Below are 13,785 nucleotides of genomic sequence, written 5' to 3'. Positions count from 1 at the left end.
CTTGCCCTTAGCAGATAGTACCCGATGACTGTATCCACCCACCCCCAAAAACCAGCGCATCCATAGCGATAAGAAATAGTACTTAAACCGGAGAACCCCCAATAAAGAACCAGAATATTCGTGTCAGTCTTAGACTAAATTCTGTGTCTCTTTTATTTTAAACCCCTATTCGACCGAGTATCTACGGAACGCGATCGCTAGGCGGTATCTTTGTTGAAGTTACGTTTTTCCCCGTAACATTTTGGCGATCCTGCCAGGATATACACAAGAGGACGACTGGAAAACTCGGGAGACAACCGGATCCACGGAACCTGTTGAAAGCTGAGGGACAAGTCCAGAAGGTCGTCACGATTTGTATAACGGACCAAAGAAGGGAAAAATCAGGATGTCCAATCCTCTCGAAGAAGCCATCGTGGCGTTCACGAAATCTATCCAAACCTTGACCACGCAACAGGAAAAAATTACGCAAAATATTGCGATACTGGCAACTAAAAACGACAAAAGAAGACAGGGAACACTGCCATTTCATAAAGTATTAAAACCACTGCTTGTGGACGACGAGACTACAGCTACGTATGGTGACATCGCTGCAGGCAACCCTACGCGGGACATCCCGCAGAGGAAAGGGAAATGGACGAAGGAGACGGATCATTTAAGAACCACTTCCGACTACCGTTAGCAACGGGTTAGCAACAATACGGAGCCCAGGTATGACGAGCATCGTTTTAAAAGGGCCAAAGACCTGGTCGACACCATAAAACCTCTCAAAGGACGGGATGACTCCGGGGTTGAGGATTGTATACGACTGGTTAAGCGCGCTAGATCTCGTTGCTACGAACCGGATATTTTACTTGACATAATACTTACTACTAAAATCATCGATCAAGCGGAAAGAAGCATTCGGTATTTAGAAATTAATAGTTACGACAACTTATACGACGCGTTGCGAACATACGTGTTCCCAAGTGTTTCGCCAGACGCCGCGAGAGATAAATTGAATAATATAATTCAGGGAAAGACGGAAGGCGTGATGAACTATACTCTTCGCTTTAGACAGCAGTTAAATGAATATCGGTACGCGACACAAAACGAGAATTCGCGCCCTACGACCAGGCAAGTTGCTCTTAGCATTTTAGATAAGGAAGCCGTTAGAACATATGTTAGGAACTTGCGTTATGAGCTTGCCGTCCTCGTGTATCCAAATAAACCGAGTAATATTTCGGAAGCACAAGGCTACGCCTTAGACCAGGCAAGTTGCTCTTAGCATTTTAGATAAGGAAGCCGTTAGAACATATGTTAGGAACTTGCGTTATGAGCTTGCCGTCCTCGTGTATCCAAATAAACCGAGTAATATTTCGGAAGCACAAGGCTACGCCTTAGAAGCCGAAATGTGGGAGCGAGACTCCAGAAATAGACGCGGAATCGGTAGACCGACAACCGATAGGACATGGACCGGACAAACAGAACGGCCTGTTAATCCTAGACCGACAACGCGACCGTTTGAAAAACCAGTAGGAAGCAATCCATTTAGACAGAACACACCGATAAAATGTAACCGATGCGGGAAGATAGGGCACTACGCGAATCAGTGCCAAAATTTTAACATACCACCTCAACAGAAGCCGCCTCCGCGAATAAAACTTACTTTGCAACCGCGAATTACCAACACTAGATTACAGTCAGGAAAATTGCGATAGAATAGAGCCGGGTGTAAGAAGCGCGAGCGACCGTCCAACTGTCGTACATTTTTGTAAAACCGCGCGGGCTTCGTTTCCATCGCTGCCGGGCCTTCCCGGCAGCCGCCTGTAACAACCGGACTAAATAAATGTTCGTTCCAAGCCCATACCCGTGTTCGCTTTTCTCATGAGAAATCTTTCCGCCGCGGGAAACGTCCCGTATTCCCTCCGCGTAGAATCCTGGCCCAGGCTGTCGCTATTCAGAACCTAGCGCGGCTCTCGTAGGTTCGGTGTTATAATTCGCGTCTCGCGTTCGTTACGAATTGTTCGTGTGACACTTGCGAGTGTCTGGCGCCCGTTTCAAGTCTCGAACCTTGTAAGATCCGTCGGGAAAATCGAGCCTACGAGATACCGTTTGTCACGGGTGGACCACGTATCGCGCGGCCGAGCGTGGCCCGGCCTCACTCAAAATCTCAAAATCCTCAAAATCAGGGCAACGTGACAATGCAAACCCAGTGATGTCACGCGAGGAGAAATAAATAGAATTAAGATACACGTTAAAAATTCTACGCAGTTAGGTAGCGCGCAAAACGACTCCAACTTATCTTCCTGCAAGACACGCAGCAAAGATCAGTTACACCCTGAGAACGAACAGAAAGGGTGTCCAATTATGCCAAATTGCAAGAAGGGATGCCGACTTCATGGTAGGTGTTCGGTCCCACACAGACCGAAAGTGAGTTATAATAAACACGGTCGGCTGCGATAGCCAAAACACTTTAGGCGAAGCGACGGTCCCAAGATTTGGAGTGTCATCGGACACCACTTGGAGACCTCCGTGAACGAGCCCATTGAAGGGGCAATACACAAACATTTAATTTTCCAGACCATCTTTCCCATATCTCTCACACCTAATCCATTCAGATCATCTAAACACAATTCCACCAAATCGCATCCCCACTCCGACGACCAAATGCACCACCCATTAACCAATAGAAGAAGAGCCCGAGTTGACTTTATAGACGACACGACACCGAACCGCAGAAAGCTAAGATACCTCGAAGAAAACACAAATCGATCGCGTCTAGAAAACTCGTTGTACGCGTCATACCTCGCCAACTGACTTGTAAATGTTAAGTTAAAATATATTGAAGTGTTGTTCCAAAACGTCGAGTTTCATTTCAACTAGACGTAGCTATCCCGTAACTCCGTCAAGGCCCGAATATCGTCCGCGAGCAAGCGAAACGGGATTTACGACCCCGCGGAGTAGGACAGGCGGACTGACGACACTTTCGGACGCCTCAATAGGAGTGTCGACACACTAGCCAGAAGACATCAAGAAGGTAAAAAGATGCAAGGTAGAGACTCCTGTGCTAGCATCTTTGAAAAACAAAGGACTGTCCATCTCATAAAAAGGGGGACCAACTCCTCAAATTCAGTTATAAACAGTCAGTCGGTCAGACAATCGTCAACAATCAGTTATTCAGTCATAGTCAATAGTCCAGTAACCTCTTTTGAAGTTAAAATAGTTCATTCAGTTGTTTCGCGACAAACCGTTTCAAAGACCAGTGTCAGCAGTCGGAGTATATTGTAACCGAATTCGAACCCGTGATCACGGTAATATTAATATTATTATTATTATTATCAAACTATTTGTAAGCACTCCAGTATATGCGCTATATAAACCATATTTGTAAAATCAAATTTGTAATCTCTGATTCAGAACCACACTTTGAATAAATCAATAATATTGTTGTTTTCAAAATAAGGGTACAAAGTTATTTAAACGATCCTCAATTTCCCGAACCATAGCCGGTGTATGCAGGTAGGTTTGAAACTGCGTCCTATCCTCTTAAAATCGTAATTCATCCCACTTGGGACGTAACACTATCAAAGCTTGCAAAGGAGTATCTTTGTGTTATGGCAAGATCTGTTCCTTCCGAAAGAGTATTCTCAAAGACTGGCGAAATAATTAGTAAAAAAAAGAAATAGATTAAAAGACAATATAGTGAATAAAATATTGCTTCTTAATATGTACAAAATAAATCCTTTATTATGTCTATTTCGTATATTTTCGTTTTATCTACGTTTTTTTCTTGCCGAAATGTTCCAGTATTTCCACTCGCGGCATTTCTATACTCATGTCAGGTCGGAACTCACAGTCAAATTTAAAGCATCGAGATATTTGAAGGAATCATTTGGCAATCGATACATATAGTACAGAAACAGCTTATAGTGATCATGAAAAAATTACTGTTCCCGCCGCGGCTAGACCGTAGCCTCATTTTAGTGATGTAATTATATCGTTCTATAGTTAGTTATCGTTCTATCATTCTGTTATGGTTATACATTGGTTCTTGGATTCCGGGTACCCCATTGTGCTCGGGGACGGATTATAAAATAAAACACCGAAGCATTGTGCCCCATGGTCGGGACCGAGGTTTGCCGGTCGGCGTGAAAAGCCGCTACGACCTGGGGACAAATAAGTCGGTAATCAGACCAAAAAAAGGGTCGCGATCGAGGTTTGCCGATCGACGCGAGGTTTGCCGCGCAGCCACGCGAGGCACACAGTCTCCTGCGGCAGTCTTGCATGGTTTCTTGTAGAGATCGGATGTACAGAATAAAACAGTGTGTGATAAAGAAACCATTCCAATTATTAAAACCCATTTCCTCTCGCGAACAATTACTTCTGTGAATTTGATTGCAAAGTGGAAGAACATTGACCCCTTCGACTCGATACTTTCACAGGGTGTATTAACGAAAGTTTGTTGTGCATTGTAGGTATTAACGAAAGAACCCTCCCCCGCCCTAAAGAACAAAGTCGGTCATTCAAAATAGGCAGAATTTTTCATCAAAATAGGCAGTTTTTTGCAAATATCTCGGAAAATAAAGATACCGCAGTACTGTGCGGACTAATGGCCTGTTTTTGGGCACTTCTCGTAATTTGGTTATTAATGTGTATATATATATATATAAGGCGCTAAAACTCAAGGAACGTAAAGAATATATTTCGCAGAAGTTATAAGGGAATAGCAATCCCTAAGACCCGCATCCTATAAATTCCAAATTCAAGAAAACAAAATCTATTCAAATTAAAACATTGATAAAGAAATAATGAGGAAATACCTGCAAAATTACTTCTTAACCGTTGAAAAGGAAACAGGAGACCCTGGGGTGACCGAGGAACCAGTGCGTGAGGTAAAGAGCGAACCAGCATTGCATCCGTTGGCCAACCTCACCCATTTGAAAACACTGGAAATAAATAATAACATGTATCACTCAATGAATACATATATAGAAACAACTTATAGTGATCATGAATAAATAACTTCTGTGAATTTGATTGCAAAGTGAAAAAACATTGACCACTTCGACTCAATAATTTCATACCTCCCTTCATATATTAATGTATATATATATAAGGCGCTAAAACTCATGGAACGTAAAGAATATATTTCGCAGAAGTTATAAGGGAATAGCAATCCCTAAGACCCGCATCCTATAAATTCCAAATTCAAGAAAACAAAATCTATTCAAATTAAAACATTGATAAAGAAATAATGAGGAAATACCTGCAAAATTACTTCTTAACCGTTGAAAAGGAAACATGAGACCCTGGGGTGACCGAGGAACCAGTGCGTGAGGTAAAGAGCGAACCAGCACTGCATCCGTTGGCGAACCTCACCCATTTGAAAACACTGAAAATAAATAATAACATGTATCACTCAATGAATACATATATAGAAACAACTTATAGTGATCATGAATAAATAACTTCTGTGAATTTGATTGCAAAGTGAAAAAACATTGACCACTTCGACTCAATAATTTCATACCTCCCTTCATATATTAATGTATATATATATAAGGCGCTAAAACTCATGGAACGTAAAGAATATATTTCGCAGAAGTTATAAGGGAATAGCAATCCCTAAGACCCGTATCCTATAAATTCCAAATTCAAGAAAACAAAATCTATTCAAATTAAAACATTGATAAAGAAATAATGAGGAAATACCTGCAAAATTACTTCTTAACCGTTGAAAACGAAACATGAGACCCTGGGGTGACCGAGGAACCAGTGCGTGAGGTAAAGAGCGAACCAGCATTGCATCCGTTGGCCAACCTCACCCATTTGAAAACACTGGAAATAAATAATAACATGTATCACTCAATGAATACATATATAGAAACAACTTATAGTGATCATGAATAAATAACTTCTGTGAATTTGATTGCAAAGTGAAAAAACATTGACCACTTCGACTCAATAATTTCATACCTCCCTTCATATATTAATGTATATATATATAAGGCGCTAAAACTCATGGAACGTAAAGAATATATTTCGCAGAAGTTATAAGGGAATAGCAATCCCTAAGACCCGCATCCTATAAATTCCAAATTCAAGAAAACAAAATCTATTCAAATTAAAACATTGATAAAGAAATAATGAGGAAATACCTGCAAAATTACTTCTTAACCGTTGAAAAGGAAACATGAGACCCTGGGGTGACCGAGGAACCAGTGCGTGAGGTAAAGAGCGAACCAGCACTGCATCCATTGGCGAACCTCACCCATTTGAAAACACTGGAAATAAATAATAACATGTATCACTCAATGAATACATATATAGAAACAACTTATAGTGATCATGAATAAATAACTTCTGTGAATTTGATTGCAAAGTGAAAAAACATTGACCACTTCGACTCAATAATTTCATACCTCCCTTCATATATTAATGTATATATATATAAGGCGCTAAAACTCATGGAACGTAAAGAATATATTTCGCAGAAGTTATAAGGGAATAGCAATCCCTAAGACCCGTATCCTATAAATTCCAAATTCAAGAAAACAAAATCTATTCAAATTAAAACATTGATAAAGAAATAATGAGGAAATACCTGCAAAATTACTTCTTAACCGTTGAAAACGAAACATGAGACCCTGGGGTGACCGAGGAACCAGTGCGTGAGGTAAAGAGCGAACCAGCATTGCATCCGTTGGCCAACCTCACCCATTTGAAAACACTGGAAATAAATAATAACATGTATCACTCAATGAATACATATATAGAAACAACTTATAGTGATCATGAATAAATAACTTCTGTGAATTTGATTACAAAGTGAAAAAACATCGACCACTTCGACTCAATAATTTCATACCTCCCTTCATATATTAATGTATATATATATAAGGCGCTAAAACTCATGGAACGTAAAGAATATATTTCGCAGAAGTTATAAGGGAATAGCAATCCCTAAGACCCGCATCCTATAAATTCCAAATTCAAGAAAACAAAATCTATTCAAATTAAAACATTGATAAAGAAATAATGAGGAAATACCTGCAAAATTACTTCTTAACCGTTGAAAACGAAACATGAGACCCTGGGGTGACCGAGGAACCAGTGCGTGAGGTAAAGAGCGAACCAGCATTGCATCCGTTGGCCAACCTCACCCATTTGAAAACACTGGAAATAAATAATAACATGTATCACTCAATGAATACATATATAGAAACAACTTATAGTGATCATGAATAAATAACTTCTGTGAATTTGATTGCAAAGTGAAAAAACATTGACCACTTCGACTCAATAATTTCATACCTCCCTTCATATATTAATGTATATATATATAAGGCGCTAAAACTCATGGAACGTAAAGAATATATTTCGCAGAAGTTATAAGGGAATAGCAATCCCTAAGACCCGCATCCTATAAATTCCAAATTCAAGAAAACAAAATCTATTCAAATTAAAACATTGATAAAGAAATAATGAGGAAATACCTGCAAAATTACTTCTTAACCGTTGAAAAGGAAACATGAGACCCTGGGGTGACCGAGGAACCAGTGCGTGAGGTAAAAAGCGAACCAGCACTGCATCCGTTGGCGAACCTCACCCATTTGAAAACACTGGAAATAAATAATAACATGTATCACTCAATGAATACATATATAGAAACAACTTATAGTGATCATGAATAAATAACTTCTGTGAATTTGATTGCAAAGTGAAAAAACATTGACCACTTCGACTCAATAATTTCATACCTCCCTTCATATATTAATGTATATATATATAAGGCGCTAAAACTCATGGAACGTAAAGAATATATTTCGCAGAAGTTATAAGGGAATAGCAATCCCTAAGACCCGCATCCTATAAATTCCAAATTCAAGAAAACAAAATCTATTCAAATTAAAACATTGATAAAGAAATAATGAGGAAATACCTGCAAAATTACTTCTTAACCGTTGAAAACGAAACATGAGACCCTGGGGTGACCGAGGAACCAGTGCGTGAGGTAAAGAGCGAACCAGCATTGCATCCGTTGGCCAACCTCACCCATTTGAAAACACTGGAAATAAATAATAACATGTATCACTCAATGAATACATATATAGAAACAACTTATAGTGATCATGAATAAATAACTTCTGTGAATTTGATTGCAAAGTGAAAAAACATTGACCACTTCGACTCAATAATTTCATACCTCCCTTCATATATTAATGTATATATATATAAGGCGCTAAAACTCATGGAACGTAAAGAATATATTTCGCAGAAGTTATAAGGGAATAGCAATCCCTAAGACCCGCATCCTATAAATTCCAAATTCAAGAAAACAAAATATATTCAAATTAAAACATTGATAAAGAAATAATGAGGAAATACCTGCAAAATTACTTCTTAACCGTTGAAAAGGAAACATGAGACCCTGGGGTGACCGAGGAACCAGTGCGTGAGGTAAAGAGCGAACCAGCACTGCATCCGTTGGCGAACCTCACCCATTTGAAAACACTGGAAATAAATAATAACATGTATCACTCAATGAATACATATATAGAAACAACTTATAGTGATCATGAATAAATAACTTCTGTGAATTTGATTGCAAAGTGAAAAAACATTGACCACTTCGACTCAATAATTTCATACCTCCCTTCATATATTAATGTATATATATATAAGGCGCTAAAACTCATGGAACGTAAAGAATATATTTCGCAGAAGTTATAAGGGAATAGCAATCCCTAAGACCCGTATCCTATAAATTCCAAATTCAAGAAAACAAAATCTATTCAAATTAAAACATTGATAAAGAAATAATGAGGAAATACCTGCAAAATTACTTCTTAACCGTTGAAAACGAAACATGAGGCCCTGGGGTGACCGAGGAACCAGTGCGTGAGGTAAAGAGCGAACCAGCATTGCATCCGTTGGCCAACCTCACCCATTTGAAAACACTGGAAATAAATAATAACATGTATCACTCAATGAATACATATATAGAAACAACTTATAGTGATCATGAATAAATAACTTCTGTGAATTTGATTGCAAAGTGAAAAAACATTGACCACTTCGACTCAATAATTTCATACCTCCCTTCATATATTAGTGTATATATATATAAGGCGCTAAAACTCATGGAACGTAAAGAATATATTTCGCAGAAGTTATAAGGGAATAGCAATCCCTAAGACCCGCATCCTATAAATTCCAAATTCAAGAAAACAAAATCTATTCAAATTAAAACATTGATAAAGAAATAATGAGGAAATACCTGCAAAATTACTTCTTAACCGTTGAAAAGGAAACATGAGACCCTGGGGTGACCGAGGAACCAGTGCGTGAGGTAAAGAGCAAACCAGCACTGCATCCGTTGGCGAACCTCACCCATTTGAAAACACTGGAAATAAATAATAACATGTATCACTCAATGAATACATATATAGAAACAACTTATAGTGATCATGAATAAATAACTTCTGTGAATTTGATTGCAAAGTGAAAAAACATTGACCACTTCGACTCAATAATTTCATACCTCCCTTCATATATTAATGTATATATATATAAGGCGCTAAAACTCATGGAACGTAAAGAATATATTTCGCAGAAGTTATAAGGGAATAGCAATCCCTAAGACCCGTATCCTATAAATTCCAAATTCAAGAAAACAAAATCTATTCAAATTAAAACATTGATAAAGAAATAATGAGGAAATACCTGCAAAATTACTTCTTAACCGTTGAAAACGAAACATGAGGCCCTGGGGTGACCGAGGAACCAGTGCGTGAGGTAAAGAGCGAACCAGCACTGCATCCGTTGGCAAACCTCACCCATTTGAAAACACTGGAAATAAATAATAACATGTATCACTCAATGAATACATATATAGAAACAACTTATAGTGATCATGAATAAATAACTTCTGTGAATTTGATTGCAAAGTGAAAAAACATTGACCACTTCGACTCAATAATTTCATACCTCCCTTCATATATTAATGTATATATATATAAGGCGCTAAAACTCATGGAACGTAAAGAATATATTTCGCAGAAGTTATAAGGGAATAGCAATCCCTAAGACCCGCATCCTATAAATTCCAAATTCAAGAAAACAAAATCTATTCAAATTAAAACATTGATAAAGAAATAATGAGGAAATACCTGCAAAATTACTTCTTAACCGTTGAAAAGGAAACATGAGACCCTGGGGTGACCGAGGAACCAGTGCGTGAGGTAAAGAGCGAACCAGCATTGCATCCGTTGGCCAACCTCACCCATTTGAAAACACTGGAAATAAATAATAACATGTATCACTCAATGAATACATATATAGAAACAACTTATAGTGATCATGAATAAATAACTTCTGTGAATTTGATTGCAAAGTGAAAAAACATTGACCACTTCGACTCAATAATTTCATACCTCCCTTCATATATTAATGTATATATATATAAGGCGCTAAAACTCATGGAACGTAAAGAATATATTTCGCAGAAGTTATAAGGGAATAGCAATCCCTAAGACCCGCATCCTATAAATTCCAAATTCAAGAAAACAAAATCTATTCAAATTAAAACATTGATAAAGAAATAATGAGGAAATACCTGCAAAATTACTTCTTAACCGTTGAAAAGGAAACATGAGACCCTGGGGTGACCGAGGAACCAGTGCGTGAGGTAAAGAGCAAACCAGCACTGCATCCGTTGGCGAACCTCACCCATTTGAAAACACTGGAAATAAATAATAACATGTATCACTCAATGAATACATATATAGAAACAACTTATAGTGATCATGAATAAATAACTTCTGTGAATTTGATTGCAAAGTGAAAAAACATTGACCACTTCGACTCAATAATTTCATACCTCCCTTCATATATTAGTGTATATATATATAAGGCGCTAAAACTCATGGAACGTAAAGAATATATTTCGCAGAAGTTATAAGGGAATAGCAATCCCTAAGACCCGCATCCTATAAATTCCAAATTCAAGAAAACAAAATCTATTCAAATTAAAACATTGATAAAGAAATAATGAGGAAATACCTGCAAAATTACTTCTTAACCGTTGAAAAGGAAACATGAGACCCTGGGGTGACCGAGGAACCAGTGCGTGAGGTAAAGAGCAAACCAGCACTGCATCCGTTGGCGAACCTCACCCATTTGAAAACACTGGAAATAAATAATAACATGTATCACTCAATGAATACATATATAGAAACAACTTATAGTGATCATGAATAAATAACTTCTGTGAATTTGATTGCAAAGTGAAAAAACATTGACCACTTCGACTCAATAATTTCATACCTCCCTTCATATATTAATGTATATATATATAAGGCGCTAAAACTCATGGAACGTAAAGAATATATTTCGCAGAAGTTATAAGGGAATAGCAATCCCTAAGACCCGTATCCTATAAATTCCAAATTCAAGAAAACAAAATCTATTCAAATTAAAACATTGATAAAGAAATAATGAGGAAATACCTGCAAAATTACTTCTTAACCGTTGAAAACGAAACATGAGACCCTGGGGTGACCGAGGAACCAGTGCGTGAGGTAAAGAGCGAACCAGCATTGCATCCGTTGGCCAACCTCACCCATTTGAAAACACTGGAAATAAATAATAACATGTATCACTCAATGAATACATATATAGAAACAACTTATAGTGATCATGAATAATTTGATTGCAAAGTGGAAGAACATTGACCCCATCGACTCGATACTTTCATAGGGTGTATTAACGAAAGTTTGTTGTGCATTGTAGGTATTAACGAAAGAACCCTCCCCCACCCTAAAGAACAAATTCGGTCATTCAAAATAGGCAGAATTTTTCATCAAAATAGACAGTTTTTTTCGAATATCTCGGAAAATAAAGAGACCGCCGCACAGTGCGGACAAATGGCCTGTTTTCGGGCACTCCTCGTAATTTGGTTATTAATGTATAAATATATATCGGAAATTGTTTACAGAAAATTAAATTTACCAATATAATTAATAAATTTAACAAAGAATTTATTTTTAAAAACATTCAATGTAAACAAAATTAGCAAACTTAACAAATCGCTATTCACTATAAACAATTTCGATCTATCCTTACATTCTTATTACTTTTCCAATAGGTGTAAAACATATATTAAAAACAAATTAAGAATACATAAAAATGATTGATATATAATTTTTACAAAATTGTATTATGCATAAAAATGATTATTATATGATTATTCATGTCAATTTTCATCCTAATATAAATTTTTTGCAAAAGAAATATATTTTATATGGTGATATACACTAACATTGAATTTTGCACAGTAAATTTTGAATCTAACTCAAGACTAACTCAAACCTACCTCGAAAACTAATCCAAATGTAGTCCAAACCAAACCCGATAATACGTACTTACACCCGGCACGTCGAGAAATGGCGTTAGTAGCGAGGTAGGTCGAAACAAAAAAACGCGACGTCCGCGACGCGACTTTCAGGGGAAAACAACCGAAGAAATCGATCGCCGCGACGCACTTCGTTGTGACAACGGCCGCCGAAGGGCACAAACACCGTGATATATCTGTAGAAATAGTCGCGCGATCGTACCATGCTGACACATACGCACCCCTCGGACGTACACATACAGGCAAAATTCAATGTAGTAGTAACTCCAGTTTTTCGCGAATATTTCATAAATTAATGCTGAACAGCGGTTATATGTATAGGAGAAAGTTCAGAATATTGAGTTTTACAGTATATTTAAATTTTATCAAAATCGGTGCGGCGCGGGGGCATCTCCTGGGCACTCGGGTAGCCGGGTAAATAACATATATTAAATAAATAAGATGACATTTGCGCCAAAAACGACAACATTTCGTGTGCAGCATGTAAAAAAGGACTAGAATAATCTATGTCATATTTCGAAAAGAGCGGTTCGGGGTGGGGGTGTCCAAAAGTCTTATTAACCCTTAGCACTCGAATGATGACTGTAATGCACCACTAAAAATTGTTGTATCATTATTCAAAATATTTTTTACATTATCAAATTTGTTTGTATTTAATAAATTACTAAACATTCGGTATTGTACGAGTAAGTTGCACTATTTTCGTATATATAACATGAAAAAAAAATATATAGGAGGGCAATATTCTAGGTCGGAAGAAATGTTTCATTTTGGAATTAAAATAGCTTCGAGTGCAAAGGGTTAAACAACATTTTTATATAAAACTTAAAAAGTTACATACCTTCATCGCGTAGATCGGGTTCGACGGTTCGACGGCTTAGGCAAGACTAACTCGCAAGCTCCGTCAGCCGGACGACCTGACTACTTCAGTGGGGGGATTTTCGTCGGGGTTTTTGCGCATGCGCGTCCGGCGCAGTAATGTATCTATATTGTGACGACAGTAGTGGGGTACTATTATTGGCAGGAAAAACTGGAAGTGTCCAGGACGTGACGACGAAACAAGCGTGTTACATATTTTTGATAAATTATTATTACCATTTGATTGGCATACACATGTTATACATTCATTTTTCATAATCAAATCATTTTGCGAAATTATACGGGATGACTAAAGTACCCCATTTTAGCCAAAATTGTACTTTACTCATGCTACAATCGTCGCGCCTGCGTCAACAAATCCGATCAATATCCCATCACTAGACCAACAAGGAAGCGAATCATCCACCAATATCTCCTTCTTTTTCCTGCATACGATCATGTCCCTGCGCAGACCAGGACCTTACAGAAGTGGCCCCTTACCTAGGCGGATTGCAATTTCCAGGAAGACCGTC

General features: G+C 37.8%; 1 long non-coding RNA gene across 1 annotated transcript in view; it reads right to left on the bottom strand.

Annotated features, from left to right (window-relative positions):
- LOC143363599 (uncharacterized) overlaps positions 1-4,827 on the bottom strand; it is a 73,194-nt gene extending 68,367 nt beyond the window's left edge. Inside the window, exon 1 of the long non-coding RNA XR_013083855.1 lies at positions 4,800-4,827. This is a non-coding gene — a long non-coding RNA (uncharacterized LOC143363599). The remainder of the gene's footprint in view (positions 1-4,799) is intronic.
- Positions 4,828-13,785: the final 8,958 nt, after the last annotated feature.

The sequence above is a fragment of the Halictus rubicundus genome, unplaced genomic scaffold (genome assembly GCF_050948215.1).
Source record: "Halictus rubicundus isolate RS-2024b unplaced genomic scaffold, iyHalRubi1_principal scaffold0071, whole genome shotgun sequence".
Lineage (NCBI taxonomy): Eukaryota > Metazoa > Arthropoda > Insecta > Hymenoptera > Halictidae > Halictus > Halictus rubicundus.
Note: the sequence above shows the minus strand (reverse complement) of the source record. Positions and strands in the feature narration are given on the sequence as shown.